Below are 15,647 nucleotides of genomic sequence, written 5' to 3'. Positions count from 1 at the left end.
GAGAAATGAAATTGGGTTAAAAAGATAGATAAGAGAAAGTGACTGAAAGTACACTTTAGTCCAAAATTGGAAAATAAGCTTTTAATTCCAGAAATATAGAAATTTAATAGATTAATACGGGAACTAGTGTTTATAAGAATAATATCGATAAAATGGTCGTCGATAATTAATAAAATAAAATTTGGACAAAAAAACTAAGAAAAAGTGCAAGTTAGCTCAAAATTGGAAATTTAGCGTTTTTGGCCAAAATTGCAAAAATAAATAATCGGGAGATGAAATTATTAGATATGAGATTAGTATTATTTATTTGAAAATAAATAATATGGAATTTATCGGACTTAAAAGAATTAGCGTTTGACGGACTAAATTTGACAAAAGAAAAGTTAGAAATTAAGACATAAGGAGGTGGCAAACTTAAGGACCAAAGAAGGACTTATGCCATAAATATAAAAATAAGAAAAATGAGTTAAAAATCAGCAAAACTCCATTTCTCTAGCTGAAATGAAAATCATCCCGTAGCTCCATCTTCCAAAAACATTCCAAACTTCAAATCATCATAACTCTTTCGTTTCTTAACGGAATTGAGTGATTCTCGCGGCCACAGAACGAGGAAAGAATCCTCTACTGGATTTTGGCTTCAAATTGAGGTAATGATGAGCAGATATGGTTAGGGTTTATGCTATTTCAGTTCGGTTTTGAGGATTAAAATTAGAAATTTTGTGAATTGATGTTGTAGGATAATCTTGAGTTTATATGGAGCAATATGGATGGTGAATTCATACTTAGGCCTTTGGTTTTGATCATCAATCAAGGTAAGGATCCATTTCTGAAATTAGTTGAGTTTTAATTGATAAAATGGATAGGAATTTGGCTAATGGATTTGGCAATGGCATGAAGTAAATGATATGTGATGGTTGATGATTATAGTCATAAGATTGTCTTGTATTGAATGGAATATTGGCTTAGGAATGGATTAAGGGTTTGGACAAGGACCTACACCATTGATACATGAGTATTGATTTGTTCTAGTCCATGGAATGATGATGAATTAGCTGAATTAGAATAGAATTGAGTGAAGCTTGAATGTATGAAAATTAGAAAAACATTGTTGAAATCTGTCATGCAAAACAGGTCTGTTGTGAGGGTTATACCTCAGGATATATAGCTCCGAATTAAGTTCCGTCTGTTGGTATGGAAACTTAAGAGTGTCTTCTAAATATTTTTAGGTTTAAGTTTTAGCTAATTCAGACTCTAAATTGTCCAAACAGATCAGGACATTATGACGCCCGTAACAGTTCTGAATTGTGGACAGCCCAAGTTGTTAACTTAAGGACCATTTTCTGACACCTTCGGGTGCTAGACTTAGTCCGAGATCTAAACAAAAGTCGAAGATGACATTCTGAAATTTAAGAATGTCGGTTTTGTTTAGAGGTCGGACTACTTTACGGTTAGCAAACATAGTCGACTACGGGGTCGATAACGCGACAAGTTATGAACTTGTTTATTCTCGAGTCTATGTATCTATTGAGTTAGAATCTCACTCGAAATCTACATGATTTGTCCTAGGTTCGACAAGTCAACCTAATAGCGGAAAAGGAGCTCAGGGAGCTTACGCTATAAATAACAAGGATTTTGGAGAAGCAAGTTGTGAGTATATTTTACTTACTCGCATTATCGTAATTAAATTTATGGTTATATACTATATGAATAGTACTTGAACGCATCGCAAATGTGTATTGTTTGGATTGTTTTGAATTGGATTTCTTGGATTAAATTGGTTTGGATTAAATTACTTTGGATTAAATTACTTTGGATTAAATTGTTTGGATTGTTTGTATACGGATTTGATTGGTTGTTTTCTATATGGATTGGTCTGTATTGTTTGGCTTGGATTTTTGTATTGGCTTGAATTGATTGGATTGGTTTGTGTCGTTTGTATACGACTTATTTGTATTGCTTTGTATATGCAACTTGTGATTTGTATATGGTTCGAATTCGAAATGTGATATGCCTTCATGGCTATTGGATAGTCATTTGATTTGGTAAATGATGCATTAAAGTGTTTGTAGTTGAAGTTGTTTTGAGATTTGGTTTTGTGGCCAAATGGTTATTTAGTTGTGCATAAATGGTTTGAGATTTATGATGGTGATATGCCACTCTGTAAGGATGTATGTGAGAGGTGCTGAGTTGTGATATGCACCTGTGATTATGTGCTGAGATAGATATATGCACATGGGAATATTTTGTTAGGTGTCAATGCGCATGACACCGGGCTAAGTCCTGAACGATGGTCGGTGAAGGGAGAAGGGCCGAGCCTGCTAATGAAGTAGAAGGGTTAGCCGTCAGGTGGCCTAGAAAGAGTTTGGCTAGGCTGTAAGTCAGTGTTGTGTTCCTGGTTACAGACTTAGGGTTTGATGAATTATTACAGAGATGTATATCACAATTGTTGAAATGATGTTCATGTTATTATAAGTTTTACAGATGTGGAGAATATTGAATATGCCTTCTTTGTTTCTGTTGATTATGGTTGTAGATCGCTTATAAGTGAATATTGTTGTTACTTATGTCACAGCTATAACCTTTGGTTGGGTGTGTATGGGAGGTAAAATGAAAATGAGTATGATTTAAGAATTAGAGATTTACCCAGTCTTATGATGGAGTAAAAGTATATGTATATGAAAGGATTGTGTTTGCATAAAACATTTTCAAAATGCGATGCTATTTTGATAATAAGGTATGCAACGTATAACTCACTCAGTTTCGACTGATTTCCCCCCATAGTGTTTGTTTTCAGGTACATAGACTCTGCACTTGGCTAGAAGTCCATTCTTTGATCGGAAGTCAATCTTGAAGTATACAGTTCGGACTTCCGTAGTTGCTGCAGTAGTATCTTGTCTGACCAGAATCGTGGTCTAGTACAACATTTTGATACGGTGTCGGTTTTCATATTCTGTCATTATATATACATATGTTTTGTACACGGAAGGTGAATACCCGTGATATTTGCTTTATAATTTGTACAGAGTGGTTTGTGTTATAAACAGGTGCTAGTAGTACAGTTTTCATACGTTATATTGCCGATTGTTCGGTAATGTATATTTGTATAAACGCTTCCGATTAAAATGAAAGTTTAATGTATGATGTTTGAGAAAAGGTTTTAGTGGTTTTTAGGCTTGCTACGGGTTTTGAAACTACCATTCCCATTTCCTAGCGCCGGTCTCGGCTCGAGATTTCGGGTCGTGACAACCTATATTTAACAGAAGGGCCTTATAGTTTACAAAATCAAAACTGAGGTACCAAATCGTTTGATTTTCAAACAAGGGATATCAAACTTTGAATTATGACAAATGTGAGGTATCTTAAAGTAATTTGCTCAAGAATAAACTAAGATTTACTTAGGTGTCATCCATCTAAATGGACTTGAGAAAAATGAAGGGAATTTTGAACTTGAGGGGAGTGTAGACGCTTATTTTCCGGACAAGTAAAAACTGATAAGGTACTGAAGCGTTGAATGATGATTTTCAAAGAAATTTATCCGGGTGACGAGCTTGTGATCTACTCATTTGGATTCAAACTAGTCAGATCTATACGCAATTGCAAACTTGAAGGATTGAAACGTAAGTAACTGCAAATAGCTTATAAAAATCTAAAAAAAAAGTGATTTAAATCTCAGAAATTGGAATAATTGCAGTATTATAGAAGTTTATGCGACAATTTACAAGTTTGACGGATAAAAATTGACCATACCCAAACCCTTAAGATCCCATAAGTTATTTTGGATACTTCTGAGCACCAAAACTAACCTTTAAGCAAGTAGTAATACGAATTTTAAATTAAAAAATCATAATGATAATAATAAAGACTTAATCCTAATCAGACTTCTAGAGTTATCACTCCAACACTTTCACATTCCTGATGAAACACGAACACCTGGTAAGCCCTAGGTCAACCCGAATCACTATAAATAGGACCCTAAGACAGTCTAGCTAGGGTTTAGAAGGGTTAGCAAAATTCATCACCCAGAAAAAGAAAACAAACATTAAAAATTCCCCTATTGGACGAACCACACACACACACACACCATTCGATCAAACTGAGATAAAACGCTTCAATCATTTAAGAACGCATTGATGCTGTAATACTCCAAATATTTTAACGTAATTAAATCGTGTCACGTGTCGTGAATTCCGATAAATTAAATTAAAATGAATTTTAATTTAATTATATCGGGAATTTAGAACAATTTTTATTAAGCGTATTAGCGGGATTTGAGAGAGAAACTTAGAAAATTAATATAAAATAAAATATAAATCCCGTAACGGATTTTATTTCGCCAAAGTCCGCGAAATATTTGATAGTATTTGTGCTAAGAGTTTCGAGTCGATCGGAGACTGTTTAAAATTTGGACGCGGATAAGTTTTGGACAAAATTGCAACTTTTGAAAAGTTTCAAGGACCAAAGTGCAATTTAGCCAATTATATATAAGAAATGAAAAATGTGATGAATGATCCAGAAGCTATCAAACTCATCTTTCTCTCTTCAGTAACGATCCTCATCATTCCGTCGCTCGATCTTCGTTTGTCGTCCGTTGTCGACGTTTTGTAGCTCGAATCGAACATATTTCGACGGGGAATCACGGTAAGCTTGACGTTTCGCCTTTTGAATGGATAAATTTGATTATATATCGAGTTAAAGTTTTAGCCTATCGAGCGGTTTTATCGTTTTAACAATTATAGGATTGATTTTAGCGTCCTGAGTTTGGATTTTGTGTTATCGAGGTGTTTGAGCGTTGTTTGAATATTAGGGATGCGTAATTAGGTTAAAAGCACGTCGAGATCGCGCCAGGGTGAAGACCCGCGGCTGTGCGCCGCACAAACCGGCTGTGCGAGCGCACAGTAGACTGTGCGGGCGCACAGTCATCCTGTGCGGGCACACAGTCCCCTGTCCAGCCGCACAGGCGGACGCGCGCACGCACAGTGAATTCGTTAGTCGTTCGTTTTGGGGAATTTTCCGTATTCGCGTATCGAGATTGAAGTTTACTAATTATCGATTAGTTTAAGCCGTGTAACCTAACGAGGTTAATTGAGAATCGTTTCAGAAAAGAGTTACGAACCGAAACGGGTTAAAAACCGTTTATCGGGATTGAACACGTGAGAAGCACGATAGTCTATAAGTATAGTGTGTCGTGTCTTGATTCTAGAGTCAATCCTAGAATAGAATTTGATTTGAAGTATTATTTTAAAATCGTTTTAGATCCGGCGAGGCAAGAAGCAGCTGGACCAAGAGCTCGGGAAGCTTGACGTTTCTGAGCACCGAAGTATATTTGGATAGCGTTTTCTGTGAGTTTATATAAATTTACTTTTAAAGTATTTACACAAGCAAATATTTTTATATTGCTTTAGATTTTTGAATTGAATGCTTTCAATGCAATGTTTTTATATGAAATATGTATATGTTTGGTTTGAAACCAATATTGAAACGATGGAACGTGCTACCTATTGGGCGGCAATAAGACTGCGTGATCACCAGTTTTGTTTTGTTACAGCTGTACATATTATTATGAATACGAATATGGAAGTTGGTTATATAAATGTGGATATGCAAGTGAACTCGGTTGAGGTAACCTGAGCCCCGTCTAGTGGGTTGAACTCGGTTGAGTTATCCTGAGGCCCACAACTTGGGATTAAGAGGTTGGTCGCAGCTGACGCGGTTGAGTTATCCCGGGGCCGGACCATTTGGATCAGTTTGATTTGACTATATACGTTTGGCATGTTCGACGATTAGGGTTTCAGTCGGATCTTGTACTTGGCTACACATGATTTAGACGTTTCTGCATTATTTTATGTTTTACATGAATACTTATTAGTAAATATATGAACTCACTCGGTATATTCCCGTATATTGACCCCTCATAGTTTTCCCTCTCAGGTGAAAAGAAGTTTTTTTTGAAGTAACGGACTTCTATCCTTCTTCCAGAAGTCTATATTTTGAAAGTATGTAAAGAAACAGTACTTTACTTTTAAAGCTGCAGTAGATAGGTGTCGATGATGGTTGGTATCAGAGGGTTTTTATAATTATTACCCTGATGTTTTCAAACTTATGTTTGTACATATGATGCTTGCTGCGTTTTAATGTTTAGTTTGCCATTTGATAATATATGGCCTGACATGTTATTGCATGACACGTGTATGTGTGTGTCATGCATGACGTATGATATTTGCGAAAAAATTTATTTACGTTTTTAGGCTTGCTACGGGTTTCGGAGCTACCACTCCCATTCCCTAGCACCGGTCTCGGCCCATGAGATTTAAGTCGTGACACTGCACATCGATCTGAAGCTTGATTTCACGTCCGGATCACTAGAAAACGAGCCAAGGAATCAGAACGGTACTTTTGAGGACCCAAATTATTCTTTTATCACTTTTTATCACATATAATTTAGAACTGCTTATTTGATATGTTAGGACGTATGCTAGTTTGTTTTGCTGTGAAATTGCCTAAAACTGTGTTCTTGACTGTCTTTGCCATGATTGTTATACCTTTAAATTCTTAACATGATTTCCATGAAATTCATATTAGAAACATGTATATAGGTTATTTATATGTGTTTTTTTATCATAGTATGTTGATAATTCAGACGCCTAGAACTTATGTTTATAGCTTAAACTGCCATGATTGCCATGCTTTGTGTTCTTTGATGTTCATTTCCATAAAATCTGATTATAAACATGTTTTAGGATGTCCTTAAGTGTTTAGAATGTTTATTATTCACAGCATGTTTTTTGTGCTTTGTGATCGTTTTCCAAGTGAATTTGCATGAAAATGGAACCAAGCGACGAACTGCCCCTCTGCATGTTGTGGTGCTGCTGCCACCCTGCCATGCCACCATGGTGCCATGGTGCTTCTTTGTTCTTCACTCCCAGACGTTTCCAAATCTTACAAAATGCTTCCAAACCTTGTTTTTGTGTTTTCGGGTTTGTTTCAACTTGAAATTGGGCCCCTTTTGAGCCCACTAATTAGTAATTAGTTGTAGGATCTGTTTGTAATTTGTAACGGGTCATACCCGATCTGGATCGGGCCTCAAAGCCCAAAATTATAATTTGTCATGTCATTTGGGCCTCGAAGCCCAAGCCCGACAAAACCATCAACTTCTAGAGGCGATTCCGGGTTCGTTTGAACTCGGAATTAACATGGCCTAAAATCTCGAGTTGAGACAGGCGCTAGGGAATAGGAGTGGTAGCTCTGAAACCGGTAGCAAGTCTAAAACCATTGTAAATTTTTCGCAATTCAAGATCATATATCATTTATAATCTATTTTCAGAAAATACTGTTAAAATCTTTCTTTCGTTTAACGAAAACACATTTCTGAAAATTGGTGTTGTATCTCTGGAAACCATAATGTATCTCAATTGTGTCACCACACAACTAGCTCTGTTTCAAACACAATACCCAAAATCTTTACAATCGTATAACCAATATACTAAATAAAATACTGGTAAATCATTTTCCTTTTACAAACCAACGCAGCTTTTCAATCATATACACATAACGTAGTTCAAATCAGAGTTTATCAAAATTAAATGAACTACTGAAAACAGAAAAACAAACTTCTCGATACCCAACTACTTGTAACTCTAGAATCAAAGACAATGACTTTCGGAATTATTATGAAAGCCCGACCATGTTGTAACTCGATAACCTAAAAGGGCAAAACAAATGGGTCAGAAATAAATTTCGGAGTGAGTCTACACATTTATAGTTGAATATTAAAATCGCATATAAGAAAACTTTTATATAAAAAGTATTGCCAAATAATCTATCAAGATGAAACCTTAATCCACAATTTTCCTATCAAACAAAATATAGTATGAAGTTAAATACGCACACCATAGTTTGAAACAGAACTGTCGACACAATTCTGTAGTGGGTACATGGGCCGTGAAAATTTCCATCGCCTCAGAGTTACCCGTTAAGTCTAGGCTATGAACATTTCCATCGTCATTTGACTTAAAATAATCATTCCTGTCATTATACCGATCACAAGCTTAGTCTAATATCAGTACTAGTGATCACGCAGTTCTAATGTCACCCAATAGGAAGCTCGTTCCAATGGATATTTATTGGTTCAATTTATACTACTGCGATTTATTATTTTAAACAGTTTAAATATAAATATTCAAAAGTAAAAACAACGTAAACTCACAGATCCCCTAGACATATGCTTATGGTAGCCCGTTAGTCAAACACCCTGGTGTTCTGACTCGGCGGATCGACAATTTGTCGAATCTAATTGATATTCAAACATCAAAACAATATCAGACATCGACTTCCTTACTTTAGTAGTATCGTATAAACATATAAACTTTAGTACAACTCCTGTCTATAAACGACTCTCTTATAATATAGACTCTATTTCCATTCTCGATATAACTAATAATAATCTTTTTCTTTAATCAATCGATAGTCATAACATTTTAATAAACCGATTACTTCTCGTTTTAAATCCCTTTTTAAACTTCCGAACATCCTAGTTTACATTTAACAGTCCGCTAAAATCCATTTAGGTTATTTTCTGATCGAATGAAACGAATCGGACCAAGTCGGGTTAGGGCGAAAGCCCGAAAGCATATGCTCCTCTGAAATGCTTTGCGTCCGCACAGCAACTGTTGTGCGTGCGCACAACACGCTCATCGTGCACCAGCCCCGGGAATTTTGATTCCCGAGCCATTCCAACTTACTCTGGACTCCGAAAAACACTAAAAACATCAATTCAATCATAATCCAACTCAATTCCACAATCAAAACGTTAAACTGATACAAATTCGACCGATTCGATTATAAACTCAATTATAATCCAAATTAATAATAATCGAATTCAAATTAACGATTATTATTAATAATTGGAGGAATTGAAGTCGGGATCGAGAAATCGGACGAGCGGAGCTAACCTTAATTGTTTACTATTGGCGCGCGCTCTGTTTCACCTAAGCAGGTGAAACAAAAGAGAAAAAATGAGGAAATGAGGGTCACTGCCTCATTTCCTTTCAAATGATTTGAATATATAGTAATGACTAATTTGTTATTTGGTACTAGCTCAAAATTGTATTTTAACCCAAATTCTTAATTAGTCGTCCGTAGCTAATACGGAAACTAATTTCAAATTTTGCAAAAAAAATATCTAATAAAATATAAAATGAATAAAAATATAATTTTTATTCGCATGAGACTTATATATTTTTATTTTAATTCTTAACGAAAATTGAGTTCCCGCTCAGTCCCACTTGATAAAATACACTACGTCCAAATTTCATAATTTTTTTACGATAGCTTCTTAAAATTATTTTGCTTATTTTAACATTAAAAATATTCGCTCGGGACTTATAAATTATTTTATTTTAATTTTCTAGTTTTGTTAGTCCCGTTCAAATCCGAATATTAAAATTTAAATTTTAAAATCCTATAATTAAGATACACATTTAGGGACACTTATAAATTAAATTTACGCTTAAATTTAATTTATGTACTCCCGCCTAATAAAATCTTGACATATGACCTATTCTGACAAAATAAAAATTACGGGGTGTTATATTCTCCCCTCCTTATAATTTCGTCCTCGAATTTAAGACTTAAAGCCATGTAACTCAAATAACTCCATAACACTTTTCATACATGCTTTACGTAGCATAGACTTAACTTCAGGCAAGGGTTTTCGAACCCTATCCTTATAGTATTCGGGTATGAACCATGAATCGTTCACTATGAAACTAGTTTGTTGCTTACATCTTTATATGATTCGCTATCTGACACAATCCAGCGTGTCCTGAAATATTTCCTTTCTTTATGACCTATTGTCACGATCCAAATCCATGAGTTGCGACTGGCGCTAGGGAACGAGAGTGGTTGCTTCAGAACCCCTAGCAAGCCTTAAAAGAAAACCTTTTTTTCTTTAAAAACCTTTTATAAAAATCCATTATAAATTTTTCGCGAGTCAAACAAACATGCTACGCATATCCAATCACATAATTATCCATCGTATTATTATTCTTTCTATTCCGCATTCATGTGAGCATACATTATTGTTACCTGATGCCTAAGTTTTGGTTACCTTAGCATGACATATCAATCCTTTTCCATAACCTCATACTAAATAGACCAAGCTGATCATACAATCACAATCATATATTTATACAAAAGCATATAAACAAAATAAAGTCAGACTCGACACTAGCCTGACATCCTCGTCATCTCGACGGCTAACTAATACCGGACTATCTACTGTTTACTGCGGATTCACTAGATTAAAAACTGTACAACTCTTCAAATCCTAAAATGTACCTCCGAGAACAAGAAGTCGGCAGGTTATCTTCAAAACATTTGAACCAATCCTGAAAATGGTTCAACTTTAAAACGTCAGTTAAAACTGGTGAGTTGGCACGTTACAAATAAACATTAACAAAATAGATAATACATATATCCATATATATTACAGACGAAACCCTAAACCTCGATTCATAGCTATTTACCTCGAATCATATTTATTCATAATTTCTTTATTCATATATTAACTGTGGAAATGAGGAACCACTACCGTTAACAATGCAATATGTTGGTTCGAAGACCACTGCCATCTGACTATCACTTATCCAAGAGTTAAACGTTGGTTCAAAGACCACTGTCATTAACTATTCAGACTGTTGGTTCGAAGACCACTGCCATCTGATTTTCAGACCGTTGGTTCATAGACCACTGCCATCTGACTTTCAGACCGTTGGTTCATAGACCATTGCCATCTGACTTTCAAACCGTTGGTTCATAGACCACTGCCATCTGACTTTCAGACCGTTGGTTCATAGACCATTGCCATCTGACTTTCAAACTGTTGGTTCATAGACCACTGCCATCTGAGTATTACTCATTTTCCTCAATGTTTAATTTCTTTAATTTCGATCGATACTTACTAAGGATATTACTAGTGTACACGCAGTCCTATTGCCACCCAATAGGTAAGCTTGTTTCGTCAGTATTATATTGACACTTTCCGAACATATATAATATATACTTTCAAATGATAAATCTTTATAAAATAGCTGATAGTTAATGTCGAAATGTAAAGTACAACTCACAACTTGCTACCCCAAAACCTTGACACCTGTAGCAGTTCGATCCTCCATTCGCTGCTTATAACACATGGGATCCTAAGACATTAAGACAATGTCACTATCTTAATCTAGAAAAATTATACACATAACCTATCAAATCAACAAATCATAACATAACATTTAAAACCTTATTAAAATCTCATTTGAAAATCTATTGGAATCTTGTTATCGTATTTAGCTCTGGTAAAACCATTTTTCTCAAAACATAATACCAATGACGCATCTGGCACGTTGATCGAATGTCTCACATTCCATACCTAACGGAAACTTCTCAACCTCGCCCTCGTATCAACCCGTCGACTTAAGCATTATCTTTTAAGTCTGGTTTTCCGATATGGCGGTTTAAATCAAAAAATCCACATTTTCTACCTCGGAGTCTAAATCGATAAAACATTTTCAAAATCAAACTCATTTGTCAACAAATGACTAAAACAGCCCCACATTGGCTTAAATCCCACTTTCGGTCAAATTACCAAAATAGTCCTCAAACTTTTCAAAATTGACCATTTAGGTACTTTCGTAAATCAATCAATTTCAAAATCGACAAAATCACTTAAAACACCCAAAATAATTTAGCTTCAGAGTATATATATTCATAATCTAGAATATTGGTAAAAATACCAAATAATCCCCTTAACTTGCAAAAATGTACAATTTAGTCCTTAAACTTTAGTTTTCGGCAAACATGCCCAAATCTTTCAAAAATCATCAAAATAATTTAGAATTCTCAAAATCATTTCAATTCAGTTCATACCTATTTATTTTCTAGAAATTTGGCTAATTTACCGATTAGTCCTTCATTTTGCAAAGTTACAATTTTGCCCTTAAACTTCCAATTCAACAAACATGTCCAAATCATACCAAACTTACACCAATCCATCTACAAACAATTCTAAACATTCCCATATCAAAATTTCAATCATCAAAGAAAGAATTCCATGACATGCAACCAATCTTAAATCAAAATTACAATCTTTTAATTTTCTCCATAAATCTCAAAATTACCTACTTAAGATCCAATCCAATTAATCACAAAATCACATTTAACTCATCAATTAGACTCTTGATCAGTTCATGCATGTCCGATTCATCATAACTAAAATTAATAATCTCCATTTGATCATAAATTTCCACTTAAACACCAAAATCATTAAATAACTAACAATCAACACATGGGTTTTGTATCTAATACTCAATCACTTGCCTATATAAGATTAAATTTCGTGAAATTTGGACGAAGATATTTCATTAACCGGAATTTGGATATTCGGAAAGAAAAAGTTAAATAAATAAATCAGAAAGCCCGAGCTAATGTTTTTCACGCAAAGATCCGTGAAATGTTATTAATGAGTTATCGTCAAAATTTCATAAATTTACAAAATCATTTTAAAAGTAAGTTCGGCGAATGATTAAGGATATGGGTTAAAGTACAATTTATCCCTTTAAGCAAAAATGGAAATTTAGCCAATAATATTTTGAAATAAAGATTATATTAATTTGAGACAATTAAGAATTGTTCGGAAAAAGGATTTCTGAGGTGGTTTGAAAGTTAAGTACTACGGTTAATTGAGAATTTTAGTTAAAGTGTAAATTACCATTTTGAGCTAATGTGGACTTTTGCCCAACAACTTGCTAAAGAAGGGATTAACTCATTCATTATCTCATTTCTCCACCAAAAGCTCCATTTCTCTCATTTTTTTAGCCAAAAAAGTTGAACACCTCTCCTTGATGCCAACCCCGTGATGTCTTCACCAAAGCTTATGATTTTGGAAGCAAATCATCACAAATCCTAGGGTAAGCAAGGTAAGACCATCAATTTAAGGTTTCTATGGCTGATTTTAGTGATATGATGATTAGAAATTCTAGGGTTCTTGGAGCTAATTTGGGGATTTTGTTTGATTGTTGTGTAAGGTGAAATTAAACTTGTATGGAAAGTTTTATTAGTGAATCTTGAAGCTTGGACCTTCGGCATAGGCGACAAGCAAGGTGAGGGATAAATTCTGAAATTTATTAGGTTTTAATTGAAGAAATATAATGACGTTTTAGCATATAGCTGTGGCATTTCCATAGAATTGATAGTGTTTGATAATTGATTGTTTAAGTTATGAAATTGTGTTGTGATTAATGGGCTAATAATTACTCATGGCCCCTTAACTTTAAGGGTACGGGCGCTAAACCCCCTGATGTCTAAAAACGGGCGCTAAACCCCCTGATCTTTGTGGCAGCGCTCACAAAACCCCATAAGCTCCAAATTTGACCAAAATACCCCTATCGCCGTCTTTTCTGGTCAACTGACATTTTTTATTTAAAAAAATTGACGGCGCCACGTTAGTAAAATACCTTAAAACTTCAAAATACCCAAAATACCCTTAATTTATTTTAGAAAAGGACAAAAAAAAACCAAATCTAACCTAAACCTCTACCCTAACCCAACAGCCGACCGAACCACTACCCATCAACAACCCAACCACCGCCGGAAAATTTTCCGGTCATCAAAAAAATATGTTCCTCAGGGAACAGATATCTGCAGATCTGTTCCTCAAAGGAACAGGTCGTTGGATCTGTTCCTTTGAGGAGCAAATATACATTTTTGATGACCGGAAAATTTTCCGGTCATCTTCGAATCGGAGAAGATGACTGGAAAATTTTCTGGCGGTGTTCGGGTAGGGGTAATGGTCGGGTTAGTTGTTGGGTTAATTCATTGGATTAGATTGAGTTGATTTTTTTTTTGTCTTTTTCTAAATTAAATTAGGGGTATCTTGGGTGTTTGAAATTTTTAAGGTACTGTGCTGACGTGCCAGATGATGTGACAGTGCCAGATTTTTTTTAAGAATGTCAGTTGACCAGAAAAGACGGTGCTAGGGGTATTTTGGTCAAATTTAGAGCTTAGGTGAGCGCCGCCACAAAGATCAGGGGGGTTTAGCGCCCGATTTTAGACATCAGGGGGTTTAGCGCCCGTACCCCTAAAGTTAAGGGGCCATGGGTGATTATTAGCCTGATTCATGGAATTTTTGGTATGAAATGATGATGATAGGTTCGGCCCCTAAGCTAGGTTGATGAAATGAGATTCAATTGATTATATAAGCTTGAATTTAAATTGTTATAGCGGAATATAGATGGAATTTAAGTCAACTTTGATTGAATAAGGTTTGATGGAAAATGATGATAAGTGTTCGGTCTAAGTATGAAATTCATGTTCAAGTAAGTTTGAAAATGTTTTAATCATGAATTTCAAGTGTCTATAATTGTGTGCAAGGGTTGGTTTGTGTTAATGCAAAAGTATGATATCGATTAAGGTTTTTGTCTCGACGCGTAATAAGTTACGATTTGAGTTTACGCAAACTAGTTTGACGTTTTGTAGGAAATTATTCTACAAAACAGCCATATTGCGAGAGCAATATCTTGAGTTGTATAACTCCAAATTAAGTTATGTTAGTCGGTATAGAAACTTAAGGATGTTATCTATGATTGTCTAAGTTCAAGGTTTTCCTAAATTGGTCTCTAAAATATTCTGATGCAGAACATTTTATTGTGCAAACTGCCCTGCAGTTTTTAGAACAGCACAAGGGATCAACTTTCGGGCTGAAATCTGACACCTTCGGGTGCTAATCTCATCTGAGACCTAAACAAAAATCGTAGGCGACATTCCGAACTTTAAGAATGTCAATTTTGTTTAGGGGTTGGACTGTTTTAAGTAAACGGTTTCGATAACTGAAGTTGGCAAGAAACCTAGTCTGGGTTAAAACAGTTATAGCTGGAATTTTATTTGATTCCTGCTAATATCGATTTTGCGTAGGCCCGACAAGGTGAATAATGACGGGGCACGAAACTTAATGATCAAGATTAGCGCTTTGCTTATGAAGTAATGGGATAGCAAGTGGTGAGTACACTTTAAATTACTAGTCAATATTCATAAAGTCACGTATTTTAATACGAAAGGCTGACTATATGAATATTTATACATTTGAAAAGTATATGTATCGTATGTTTTGAAATTGTACTATGTCGTATACTTTGAAAATGATTATATGACTTATTATGTTGTTTTGATAATAACATGAATCAATGGAAAGAATATATATCCTTAAATACCGGGGAAGGGTAAAGCAATATAATATGAATCGAACATCGAATAACATACGAGCATCGGACCAAATACGAATAAGGAAATATAGTAAATTCTGATATGTACTATCAAACATAATAAATACCCATATGTGCGTGCGTTATATATGTATGTTATTAGATTGTAATGTGCATGTCATGGTCCATTAAGGATTAAGAAAACAAAACGTGAAACACAAAAATGATTAACAAACGAGATAAGAAAATTGTACTACGGTACATCAATAACAAAGATTAGAGATATGAGGTTGAACTCGGTAGAATTATCCCGGGACCTATATCTCATCCACTCTCGATAATAGTCTTCGTGACTCATCTGAAAATAAAATTAAGAATAATACATCAAAAACCAATACGAGATAA

The 15,647-nt window shown here is 34.9% G+C and overlaps 1 long non-coding RNA gene across 1 annotated transcript; it reads left to right on the top strand.

Moving 5' to 3' along the window:
* Positions 1-491: 491 nt before the first annotated feature.
* Positions 492-1,804, top strand: LOC126677341 (uncharacterized). The gene is made up of 3 exons (XR_007640500.2): positions 492-647; positions 737-812; positions 1,567-1,804. It is a non-coding gene; the product is annotated as an uncharacterized LOC126677341 (long non-coding RNA).
* The last annotated feature ends 13,843 nt before the right edge of the window (positions 1,805-15,647 follow it).

This window comes from Mercurialis annua, linkage group LG4 (assembly GCF_937616625.2).
Source record: "Mercurialis annua linkage group LG4, ddMerAnnu1.2, whole genome shotgun sequence".
NCBI lineage: Eukaryota > Viridiplantae > Streptophyta > Magnoliopsida > Malpighiales > Euphorbiaceae > Mercurialis > Mercurialis annua.
Note: the sequence above shows the minus strand (reverse complement) of the source record. Positions and strands in the feature narration are given on the sequence as shown.